The following is a 13,874-nucleotide window of genomic DNA, read 5'->3' as shown; positions in this document are numbered from 1 at the left end:
ATTCAAACAAATTTTCAGGTCAGCCATGTTGTATGCTGTACCAATATGGATTAGCTGTTGTAATACCAGGAAGAAAGCTCTGCAGAGAATTCAAAATAAAATTTTGAAAATGATTCTGAAGCTTCCTCCCTGATATAGTACCAATGAGTTACATAGAATATCCAATGTTGAAACATTGGACAAATGTCAAATAAAATAATTAATAATTTCAGGCAAAAATCGTTACAATCTTCTATTGCCACGATTAATGCGTTATATGATTAGGTTAAGTTAGGTTAAGTATATTCAAAGCGTTTTTTTTTTCTCTTATAAAGCTAAGTATGCTGTTCCGCTCAAGAAAAGTAAAAATTTCTGCGCAAGAAATGGTCAAGAAATTTTCTACAGTGAGCTCCATTTGAATTGACATTTCTCTTCAACTGCGTACTGAGATCAAAGAAAAATGCTTTTCTTGAGCATTTCTTGCAAGAAATTTCCCACGCATCGAGATAGGCGATTACTTTTCTGTTGAAGTGCCTACTTCGCTTAAGCAGGCGAAATCAACTCACCTGTAAAAAACTGCTACGGCAAATGAAATGTAATATGTTGTTAACAAAATGTTAATAAAATCTTAAATTTGTTTTACCAAATTAGGATGATAGTGTTGTCTAATAACACAGAACACCTACACTGAGAATAATCCCACTCTAGTTTTTATGTGCTGCACACATAGATTTTTGCAATCAAACTTTGCACATAAATTTGATTGTGAATGCAGATAGAACCAGGAACTCTGTTACTCTTATTTTTTATGTGCAATGCAACTACAAGAGAAGGGTAGATGCAGTTTAATTCATATGATCTTGCATTTCTATTTTATGTGCGTTCACAAATGGTAAACAAATGGCGCGCTTTTGAACTGTTTTGTTTTGTTTAGCATTCTCTTATAATAAAAAAAAGAAAAAGAAACAAAAATATTTAGTTTTCTTTGAAACCTTCAATATATTGTTGACTAAAGTGTATTTAAACATCAGTTTGACTTCAAATCTGAATAAGATTTTCTACTGCTGCGATTAGTGGAATCCGTTTTGGTGATGTCATTTTTAGCAATCAGGTTTGAAGTTTTCGTTTGTCGAGAGCACTCTGGCCGAAAATATCGCTTACATCCATGTGAGACCCAGTTGTGGTTGTGGTTGTAGCGTTCATCTTCCGAAACCTCCCGCTGGCCGCTAACGATATGGAAGATTTTTTTAAGTTTTGTTTTCAATCAATGGTAAATGTGAACTTACCGCTTTTTGAATATCCATGTGCCTATAATCGTTGCCATTCTAGACGATGTACTGCATCTACTTCCTGTTTAGAAGCTGATTATATGATCGTTGATCAAATAACACTTTAACTTCAAGACCTTTGAAAACTGAAAATCGATCAGTGGATTTCCAAACAGTTTTTTTCTGCTAGTTGTAACGCGTTGAACCACGTAAGTCCAACGTGTTGAAATATAATTGTACGCTCTCAAATCTTAAATGTGTGGCCTTGGTATTACACTGCAGAGCATGTCCCAACATACATTTTTGCTGAATAAGAGTTGAACAAATCACTCTAAAGCTTATTTCAGTTTAATAAACTATTGTTCAGCTACTATTGTTACTTGGGGTGGATAATATATAAAAAGACAGTAAATTTTATTGGAATCAACACGGAGAAAAAAATATGGTAACGACAAACAAACTTTAGTTTATTTCAACCAAAACTTCACTTTGAATTTTGCACAAACATAAAGTTAGTTTGCTTTTACTCAGCGCGTTGGTTGAAATAAACTAAAATTTAAAGTAAATGCTGTAGAGACCTTCCAGTTAAATTCAACCAAAATTTGTTTGCAATAACCATTCAATTTGTTGTTTCATTTTGACAGTTCCTAAAACAAACCAAAATTATGGTTGTTTCAAACAAATCGAATAGTTTGGATTGACCAATATTTGGATTGAATCAACTAACTTTGTTGTTTGAATCAAACAATGAACATGTTTATTGAAAAGCGCTCCCTCCATCTTTTGTTTTTTTTGTAAATGATTATGCAAAATCGATACTTCTTCATCATTTTATTTTTAAATCGGCATAAAAACTCATAATGAGAGCGTAAAAACATTAATTTTGATTTCAACATGAGTTTACATGAGAAATTCGATGTGTGATGCCCCGGCGGCCTTTATGGGAAATGTTGTTCTCATCTGAAATGCAATCGAAAAACATAAACATTATTTTCATATTAAAATAAAACAAAATATGCAACCAACCTTGTTCAGGGTTCAGGGTAAAATTAATTGGCCGGCACTTTCACGTGTTTTACCTCGAATTGGTGTCACAAGCCTGCTGCATCTTCATTCGGTTCCCTTCGGTTGTAACCTACGATAAATCATTTAAATTTACTATTATCGAATACAATTTTGGCTAGCAAGCTAAAAACTACTTACATGAAAGCAATTTGTTTTTGGTTTTTCCTCAAACTTCAATTATTATTCTAATTCTGGATCAGAGCACGCTATTCTTCAACACGAATTAAACATAACAAGTCGAATAAACCATATTAATGATACTTATAAAGAAATTGAAAAAAAAAAACAAAATTTTGTATTTCTGTAGTAGCATCTACCTACATTGCCTGACCCAGATTTGGTAACATATAACTTACGCCTTGTTGTCAAAATTGGGAAAACACTGTATTTTAATCTGATTTGAATTGATTTTGAAGATCTGACTAGTATTAGGTGTTTAGAACATTCGAAAAATAAGCAGCACCCTATGATGGGCATTGAGTGAGGAGAGAAGAGTGAGATGATCGTCTGACAAAAGCAAACGATGAGAATGTACTGATTCTCGTTCATCATCATCGTCAGTCATCAGCGCAGCCATCAACAAGAGGGAGAGATAGACGATTCAGTTTTCCATCGAGAGCAACACAAGTTTAGCAAAAAAAACTTGGCCAACTTTGTTCGTGGTGCAGTTTCGGATTAGGATTTTTTAAAATTTGAAACAATTTGTTCACATTTGGAATCCGATTGTTGCTTTTGATCGTTCTGAACGAAAAACAAAAAAAAATTTCCGGTTTTCAATTGACGGTGGTTAGTGAGAAAAGTAAAAAGAAAAGAAAAATAGTTGTTCCTGAAGAGCAAGCAGTTTCGGTCCAGTGGTTTGATGTGTTTGTTGCAGATGAAGGTGAAGAAGAACCATCAAACGAAAGATTGAGAAAATCTTCGTGCCTTACTGGCAAGTTCAAGGAAAAGTGTTCCAAAGTGCGTTGAATCAACAAGGGAATCGAATTCGGTGAATCGTACAGGAAGAATTTTGCTCCGCGAAATTGTGTTTCCGTTTTTGTTCGTCATTCGACGGGCGAACAATAAAGCCAAGGTTCGCTGCCTGCAGTGTATGAGAATCTCCCGAAATTGGGCTGTCATTGGTGTGAATCGAAGCAACCCAAAGCATAATAATTAAAAGGTAATTGACCGGAGGTTAATTCGCGAATTTCTCGGCCTGCACAGTAGGCAGTAGGAAAAGTACGAAAACTGTGTGGAACGGTAGATTTTATTTTGTGGAATACCTCGGACATCTTTACTTATAATAAGTTACGGGCCCTCCAATATCTTCAATCTCCCATCGTCAAGGTAAGCCAAAAATTTATTGATTTTCATTGACTAACTTCAATAAATACGTCCTGTTGAATCTTAGATATTTCCCTAAAAATTTCTTAAAGTCTTGCTTATGTTTATTCCCAAAAAAGTATAATTTCCGAACTGTCACTGCTCTATGCATGGGAAAGTACAGTCAAATCGTTATAAATTGACTGTACCGCATTGTGTTTTATGATGGTGTTGGTATGGTAGTAGGCCTTGCATTATTTTGTCCATGCCTGACATGATGCGAAACACGCAACCGTGTAAAAGGGTTGCTTGGTATTGGTGTGCAACCGCGGTTTGTTTTGTTCTTTTACTACATGTTGATCCGTCCCACTATCTGATGATGATGATGATGATAGTAATGATCAAAATTGTTGATAGTATTTATTTAGTGAAAGATGAGAACGTGCAATTCACGAGGTCGGTTTACAAACAACGTAATGGATCGAGAACAACACATTTCACCAACAAATTGTGTGTCGACATATGTGCAACCTATATAAATCAATCATACCAATCATCCATTACTATTACTATAACTGAGGACAGTTACTATCAATTTCAAATTTAGTTAGTTACAGGCGAATTTCAATTTATTTTTGTTAATTTTTTATTGAAAAAAATGCAAGGAAAAGTTGTCTCATGCCTTTCAAATCCCACTAAAATAAAATTGAACCAACTCCATGAAATACTGACATCCTAAGATTTCACAGTATTTTACACTAATTTGTTTATTACTATTAAACGACAAGAATTTCGGAATGAACTAAAAAAATGTACAAAAATAAACAAAGTATATTATGTCCTCAATTTTCCATTAGCTACTCACAAACTTTTGCCCTTAAAGCTAGGTATGCTGTTCCGCTCAAGTAAAGTAAAAAATTCTGCGGAAGAAATGGTCAAGAAATTTTCTACAGCGAGCTCCATTTGAATTGACATTTCTTTTCAACTGCGTACTGCGATCAAAGAAAAATGCTTTTCTTGATCATTTCTTGCAAGAAATTTTCCACGCATCAAGATAGGCGTTTACTTTTCTGTTGAAGTGCATACTTCCCATAACTATTTAAAAAACCCAAATTTCACTTCATGCAAAACAACACACTTCTCGCGTAACAATTCTAAAAGGCCAATCCTCATTCAATGTGATTTCTTGCTCGTTGAGCTATGGTTTACTATAACTAGGGTGACGTACAAACAACTTGGACATGTTTACAATTTGAACAGGCTGGTCGCGCTATGTTCATTTCCAATGAGATGGTGAGGAATATATGCATGTAGGGTTTCGTTCTACTTCGTCGTAAGCGCTATTATTCGTCATATCAAACTTCAAATGCTCAACTACGGCTAACATTCTAAATGCTCAACTACGGCTAACCTGCAACATAGATTCATTTTCCAAGTGTAATTTTGTAAAAGCTTTTATGGTTCGGACACTTGTGCACCAGGAGCTCGATGTGAAAAGGTCGTAAGTAACAAATGTAAAAAATCGCGTTTATTTCACCATTTGGTAGATTCTATTCAGCTTATCATGCTGGTAAAGTATCATATCGATATCATATTTCTTCTAAAATAAAAAAATAAATTGACACTTTGACGTAATTAACAAAAATTAGGAATAGTAAAAATTTGTTCATTCGTCCTATTGCGCATAAGGTCCAATGTAGCAAAAACACCAAAATTAAAAAAACGCGTATTCGACCTTTTTTCTTTCATCTTGGGTTTACAAAATCCCCCCATAATCAAAACCTGCTAGCTCAACACAGTTAACCATTTACTGGAGCTCGATTTGAAAAGGTCGAATGTGACATTTTTGACTATCTGAGATAACTCTCCATGAAGTTTCTCAAACAAAATTCAATTCCTATTTCAAGCAAATAGCTCAAAAGTGTTCAATATACGTATTAAGACACAAAATGAAATCCCCTTCAATAAACTATCGAACAAAACCATGAAAATACACTCAATTTATTGATTTATGATCATAAAAAAGCTTTCCGTCGATATAACATTGTTTGTTGTTCATTCGATCTAATCGATACGACCTAACGCTAGTCACCGCTGCACTTCGAACGGGTACGTTCAGACGTTTGACATCTGAAAATGTCCATACGTCAAAGTACGATCGGACTGATTGGTGTCCAGTGAAGTACATACGACCCACCGTTGTAAACAAAAATAGAGAATTTCAAAGAATTTCTGAAGTTTTCTGCATGAAGGTATGTATTTCGTGAAGTTGGCAAACGATTTATACGATCAGCGATGTTGCTCAGAGCAAATCCCCATCTGCGCTGAATGTCTACTGTAGAAAAAAGGCAACGGAAGCGATTATGGATGGGTTTGTCGGATGGATAATGGATTCATTGTATATGTTATATCGTTGCAGGAACATTCATAAGGCATCATTAGTACTTCTGCAGTAATGCTAATGGCCGAAAATTAAACCAAAGTTGAACGAAGAGTGCAAATTGTCACGGAATGGATCTTTAAACCTTTCTCTAAGGTCTTCCAAACAATCGGAAACGCTGTAACTTGATTTCCTAGGAAACGATACAGCACCAAGTGTTGCTCTGCCGTTTGCCAACATCTCAGTATAAATTTTATTTGCTACGATATAACATATACAATGAATCCATTATCCATCCGACAAACCCATCCATAATCGCTTCCGTTGCATTTTTTCTACAGTAGACATTCAGCTGCAGATGGGGATTTGCTCTGAGCAACATCGCTGATCGCATAAATCGTTTGCCAACTTCACGAAATACATACCTTCATGCAGAAAACTTCAGAAATTCTTTGAAATTCTCTATTTTTGTTTACAACGGTGGGTCGTATGTACTTCACTGGACACCAATCAGTCCGATCGTACTTTGACGTATGGACATTTTAAGATGTCAAACGTCTGAACGTACCCGTTCGAAGTGCAGCGGTGACTAGCGTTAGGTCGTATCGATTAGGTCGAATGAACAACAAACAATGTTATATCGACGGAAAGCTTTTTTATGATCATAAATCAATAAATTGAGTGTATTTTCATGGTTTTGTTCGATAGTTTATTGAAGGGGATTTCATTTTGTGTCTTAATACGTATATTGAACACTTTTGAGCTATTTGCTTGAAATAGGAATTGAATTTTGTTTGAGAAACTTCATGGAGAGTTATCTCAGATAGTCAAAAATGTCACATTCGACCTTTTCAAATCGAGCTCCAGAAATGCAATAAAACTACTGCATTTCGATAAATAATTTCAGTTCAATTATCCACTTGGCACTTTTTCACCGATATCGCTTGGACGAACACGAACACGAAAGGAATTGTTTTTATATGTTTGAGCTGAATTTGATGACGAACAATGTATTTTAAAGGAAATTAATATATTTCATCATGCTGAAGGAATTGAGGGAGATGTCCGTAGGTCCATATATTTTAGTAAAACATTTTATTATAGCGTTGATATGTTGTATTTTGCCAACCACTATATCACAGTGAGCCGTAAGTTGTGAGACGAATATGAAAACTGATTGCGACAGAAATGAAAACTATACGACGAATTAAGATTACGGCAAGATGCAACTTCATTGCATTATTTACAAAAAGACGATAAAGATTTAACAAAATTTTATTGTACAATGCGAAAGCCATTTTGGGAAATAATTGTTTATCATCGGTTTGTGTCAGCATCATTCACTGCTATACTAGGAAAATTGCAGGTTCTCACTGATCAAAGCTTTATACGATAGATACAAGCTTCTTCTTAGCATTAACGTCCTCACTGGGACAGAGCCTGCTTCTCAGCTTAGTGTTCTTATGAGCACTTCCAAAGATATTAACTGAGAGCTTTCATTGCCAGAGTTGCCATTTTTGCATTCGTATATCGTGTGGCAGGTACGATGATACACTATGCCCAGGGAAGTCAAGGAAATTTCCATTACGAAAAGATCCTGGACCGACCGGGATTCAAACCCAGACAACTTCAGCATGGCTTTGCTTTGTAGCCGCGGACTTTAACCACTCGGCTAAGGAAGGCCCGATACTAGCACATCACCCTACTATATGTACGGAAGATCATGTATTGCATTATTTAGACACTATGCTATTGATTCATGATGACCATTTTCATAATAATTATAAATTGGCTTCAAAAACATCCAACATTGTAAATTGAATTAACAGAACATGTGTGAGACTTACGACTACAAGAGGATGTACATTTCGAGGACAAACGCAAAATGCAGTAGGGTCGGTGTACAGCCGTTTTGTTATAAATCATTGTAAAAAAAATGTAACATGAAGGTCAGTTGCTATTTACTTAAGAACCATTGATTCACAGCTCGATTTTGTTCAAAAATGATCGAAAATAAAAATATCTAGGGCCTATTCACAAATTTCATAACGCTGAAGGGGGTGGGTGGGTGCCCGTTAGATGTTGCAGTTCGTACAAAATTTTAAAAAAATCATACAAAATTCGTCAAAAATTGTCATTTTTGGTGGTCTGAAATTTGTGAATGAATTCCTACGGTCATAATACTGCCCACCGATTCAAGCACTATCTACCTGTCATGTTCAATACGCTGAACGAAATCTCCCGCCATCAATTGAATGATTTTTGCCTCATCCAAGCCCCATACCTATTTTCAGTCACAAACGAGATGATTTTCATCGCTGTCAAAATCATTTGTTTACAAATAGCATCGTATGAAAATCATCCAGTCGGAAAAAAAACCTGGAATTCTCAGAGAATTTCGGCTACACTCAGGGAAATTATTTTGAAAGAGTAATAGAAGGTCGTTTTTGTGACACAAAATACCCTTAACAAAAAAATAAATGGTTAAGCAAAAAGCTAGTTGACATGTTCAGTCTTTTCAACGATTTTTCATTAATCAGCATAAAACATGCTTGGACAAGGAATCAGAACTAAATTGCCAAATTGGTAAAGCCAAGTACAATTCATAAGCAGTTGATAATTTGAAAACATTTAAAGTTTTTTTTACAGAAATTTTTTATCACCTATTATAAAAAAAAAATAATAAAATTTATAGGAAACGAGCATAAATTACAATAAGCACGAAAAATAATAATTTCCCAGGTAAGCATTTTTTTAGAGTCTTGATCACTATTTTAATGCAGTACTCTATTTTTGGCTCTGAAGTCTCTACTTTAATAAAAAATATCTCTAAAGTCACTTTTTAAATATGCTTTCAGTGAATCCTGGTGCAAACTTTTAGAGGCTCCAGAGAAACCTTCAAAAACTATTTGGCGACTATTCCTCAGGTATGCTAGTAACTTCTCCAGTGATTTCTTTTTGAATACTTTCAGAAATGTCTCCAGAGATGCTACCAGCGATTTGCCAATGGATACTTAGAGAAATTTTGGTTGAAAAATCCTAGAGCTTCAGAGTTTCCGAGAAATCCTACAATAATTCCTAAGCCGCTTTTTTCATTTATTCCAGGTATTTTCATAAGGATTTTTTCGAATATTCATCCACGTATTACTCTCAGCTTCAAAAATCTTCAGGATATAATGCCTTTCTAAACTTTTCCAAGAGTTCCTCGGTAAATTTGACATAGGATTATCCATTGAGTTTTTACAAAATTTTCTTTTGAAGTGTCTCCAACATATCATAAGAATATTGCTGCGGTTCAAACACTTCACTAATAATTTTTCAAATAAAATTTCCCAATCTCCATGGATTTTTTGAAACTTTATTCAAGATTTAGGGATTCGGTTCGAATTTCTCCAAAACGTTTGTAGGGCATTATTTTGAGATTTTACTCTGTTATCAAAAATTTGGATGAGTGACTGGAAAATATTTGAAGACTTCATTTTGAAATGTTTTCAGAAAATTGGAGAAATTTCTGACGGAATTTTGAATTCTTGAAGATGCTTCAAACGGGAATGCTGGAGGAAGACCTATGGAAATCAATGGAATAATTTTCGGATGGATGATTCCTGATGTAATTATCCTTATAAAAATTTCAGATTGAATTATTAAAGGTATCTAAACGAAAATCTTGGAAGAATTACTTAGAAAGTTCGTGAAAAATCTCAAATCAAACTTGTGAAGAGATCTGCGGAGTAATATTTGAAAGAAATCTAAAGTAAATTGTATGGTCTAGTTTTTTTCAAGCAAGAAGTGTCTGAAGTTTTTATTTTTTAAATGGTCATACAGTCGCCTCTCCACATCTCGATATAAATTTAGTCTAGTAACCTTTGATAATGAGCATATCGACATACGGAGAGAAAATTGGGAAAATCCTGAATCCAAAGTTTTACAAATATTATGGGTCCACTTTAAGATAGAACTTTCAGAATCGATATACAAAACTCCATGAGAAGTTATCATTCGGAATAAATCGCACATATTATTCGATTTGATTTAAGTTTCATTTGAATTAGTACGCACGTAAATATCTGCATATTGATTCGCGCTTAGAGAGCTTAATGCGTATCATTTGCAAAGTCATGAGACACTACCTGTCATAAATATTAAATACGGACTCACTAAAATAAGTATTGCAACACTCAGCTGAATATTGAATCACCCTAAAAAGTTTAGCATCACCTCAAACCAGGTAAATTCACATTGCTATATCTCGAGATCCTTACGGCTTGCAAATAAGCGATCTTCAGCAAAGTTGTTCAGGGTATCAAGGACATCCGGAAGACAAATAGTTTAGTTCGCGATTTTGCCGCTAGGTGGCGGTAGAGAGCATGTAAATTTTAGCATTTTAAACTAGTTCTAGCATATGATTCACAAGAGATAGAAAGTTCGGGTCTTCGGCAAAGTTGTTCAGAAGGTCATGGACATCCGGAAGACAAACGGTTTGGTTCGAGATTTTGCCGCTAGGTGGCGCTAGTGAGCATGCAAAATTAAGTATTTCAAGCTAGTTCTATCTCTTAATCCACAAGAGAAAGAAAGTTCGAGTCTTCCAGTTCAATCCAGATTTAATCGAAATTTTGCGTCTTCAGCAAAGTTGTTTAGAAAGTCAAGGGCATGAAGTGAATCTCACCTGAAACACTTGACTATGAATGAATTGGACATGAGTCACTGGGATATGGAGCTAATCAAATCTGAAACACTTAAATGTAAAGTGAATGAGCCTGAATGCCTTAAATTTTACATGCTCACTACCGCCACCTAGCGGCAAAATTGCGAACTAAACTATTTGCCTTCCGGATGTTCTTGATCCCCTGAACAACTTTGCTGAAGATTCTTTGCAAGTCGTAAGGATCTCGAGATATAGCAATGTGAATTTACCTGGTTTGAGGTGATGCTAAACTTTTTAGGGTGATTCAATATTCAGCTGAGTGTTGCAATACTTATTTTAGTGAGTCCGTATTTATGACGGGTAGTGTACATAAAATACAGAAGCAACGGCAACTGGTCAAAATATATGTGTGGGGCACATATACAGAGAAACCTTACTATGGTTACTATGATGATTCCCTCAATCGATTTTCAAACCATTTCTGTTTTATGACTCGATATTTCCATGAGTCGACGGTCCCTTCAGATATCGACTTATGGAGGTTTGACTGTATACAATGTGCTGATCTACAGTGATCTAAGTGTCTTTAGCAAAGTTGTTCATAGAAATCAAAAAGTTTGATTCAATATTTAAACCTAGATAAGGATCACCCTTTAAAATTGTTTTTTTTTTCTAAACTCAATCACATTTAAGTACATCATACGTCTAAATCAATGAGAACAGAGAAAAAACGTTTTTCCTGCTGAATTGTTGATTCGGACCATTGTGCAATTCCCTTTCAGAAATTCTCCCAAACTACTTTCACAACTGCCTTAATTTTATATTGTGATTGAGAGTATTTTAAATTTAAAATGAAATTTTTCCGATGGTATTTTTGCAGAACTTAATATTTTAAGAACTATTTTAAGGCATAGTTCAGCAAATTTGTGCAGGATTGTTTTTTTTTTCTAGCACCCTTCTTCTTCTTGGCATCACGTCCCCACTGGGACAGAGCCTACTTCTCAGCTTAGTGTTCTTATGAGCACTTCCACAGTTCCACAGTTAACTGAGAGCTTTCTTTGCCAATTGCTATTTTTGCATGTGTATTTTGTATGGCCAGTACGAAGATTCTTTATGCACTGGGAAATCGAGAAAATTTACAACCCGAACAGATCCTCGACCGGTGGAATTTGAACTCAAGATCCTAAGCTTGCTGAATAGCTGCGCGTTTACCGCTACAGCTATCTGGGAAACGATTTCATTAACCCTTATAAATTCATTATCCTATTCTGGTTTGGCTCGGGCATAAAAACGAAAACTATATTGTGGAAGGCTAGCCTTTCTCATGGTCTGTTTGCGATTAGGTTTTAAATTTATCCCCTAAGCATGCATTCCTAAGCACGGTAAGCAAAAATCTGCATCACAGCATAAATCACGTGTTACCTGTGAGATGGGCTTTGAAACTAATTGAAACAATCGCTACCGACTATGAAGAATTTTCTAGAACTACACAGTACGAACGAAACCTGTAAAATTATAGCGAGTCGAATGTAACAAAAGGATATAATTAGCTACCATAACTAGACTATAATTAGCTACCAAACTAGAAGAATGTATATGAAAAAGTTTTAAACGGGATTCGAATTCGCGACCTTTGGAGCGATAGTTGCACGCCCGAGCTTTCTTGTCTGTCTCACCACCTTGACAAGTGACTGACGAAAGCTGAACACCTTCTACGTAAAATAAGTGTATCGCAGAATCGCTTCCACGGTTGGCGGTTTCATCGAGAACTGATTGAAAGAGCAGTCAACAATGCGGTCATTCTCTCGGTCGCGTGATTCTTGAGCGTGGCTGGGTTTGTTTTGTGGCACATTCATGAAAATTTCTAGCGGATTAAACTGAAATATAGTTGGAAGGGCCCTGATTGGTTGACAGATGGTCATATTTGCTTCAGCTGTTGGCTAAGGCTTGTAATTTTCAAATGCCTGCCACAATTTTCCGTCGATGTCCAAATTGCGTGCTGCTTAATATTCACAAATTTTTGCTGTGTATAGTAAAACAGACTACATAATAGCGGAGTGAGCGACAAAATAAGCAGAATATTCTAGGCCAGTGATTCTTAAAGTGGGCGAATTCGCCCCCCTGGGGGCGATTTTCAGGTCCAGGGGGGCGAAAATTTGTAAAACTCAAATTGGGGGGCGAAAATACTGAAAAGGGGGCGAAAGTTGGAATATAGAATATAGATTCAAAGTTTGTAAGAGACAAACAAATTTTAGTGATGACACGTACAGGGTGATTACTATTTCCTGCCAGTAAAGTAAATGATCGTAGATAAAAAATGTTTGTATGAATTTTCATTTCCAGTGTACATCCACTTTTGTACATCTATAACGTTTGTTTAGACAAAGAAAAGGTTATGTCTTTTTTAATTTACCTTAGTTTTTAGTCATATGTATTGTTTTGAAGGCATTACACCTGGCACGCACGTTTTCCACAGATATGTATTTTTAACTTAACTCCGCTGAAAAGTTGGCCTGATTGAAAGAGTATGTTACCACCATCTTTTGGACTTACTAAGGAATAGCATAAGACTGATAATGGAACATTTGGCAATGCTTGAAATTTATTTCTAAGTCCAAAGTAAAGTTTGGTGGCTTTTTCTTAGGGAATCTTAAGAATAAGGCAGCTTAAGTTTTTATTATTTCTCACGCATTTGTTAAACTACTCATTTTGATGTTTTGGATCAAAGCTTCAGAAAAATCTTAATTGAACGTTGTGTTTCAGTGAATGTAGAGTTGAAAAATGTGTGATATTTTTCTATATTTTGTATGTAGATTGGGCTATTTCCAGAACAGTCGAATATGTATTACCTAAAATTTCGTAAATTTTATTTCAACAACTTAAAAAATATTAAAAAAGAAGACAAAAACGCAGAACGTGAGCTTTTTTGGTGATAGCAGATTAGCTAGGATAAAAGATTTGTTGAAACAAACACAATTGATGCATATGATAGATATTGTATGACTCTTTTATGGATCTTCTTCTTTCTGGCGTTACGTCCACACTGGGACAGAGCCTGCTTCTCAGTTTTCTTATGAGCACTTCCACAGTTATTAACTGAGAGCTTACTATGCCAATGACCATTTTTGCATGCGTATATCGTGCGGCAGGTACGATGATACTCTATGCCCTGGGAAGTCGAGAACATTTCCAACCCGAAAACATCCTCGACCGGTGGGATTCGAACCCACGACCC

General features: G+C 35.5%; 1 protein-coding gene across 1 annotated transcript in view; it reads left to right on the top strand.

Annotated features, from left to right (window-relative positions):
- The first annotated feature begins 2,878 nt into the window (after positions 1 to 2,878).
- The window catches only part of LOC5566914 (protein Star), a 145,766-nt gene continuing 134,770 nt past the window's right edge, over positions 2,879 to 13,874 (top strand). The window contains exon 1 of the mRNA XM_021846036.1: positions 2,879 to 3,638. The gene's annotated coding sequence lies outside the window, so the exon portion shown is untranslated. The remainder of the gene's footprint in view (positions 3,639 to 13,874) is intronic.

Source organism: Aedes aegypti, chromosome 2 (genome assembly GCF_002204515.2).
Source record: "Aedes aegypti strain LVP_AGWG chromosome 2, AaegL5.0 Primary Assembly, whole genome shotgun sequence".
In the NCBI taxonomy this organism is placed as follows: Eukaryota; Metazoa; Arthropoda; class Insecta; order Diptera; family Culicidae; genus Aedes; species Aedes aegypti.
This window is presented reverse-complemented; position numbering and strand designations above follow the sequence as displayed.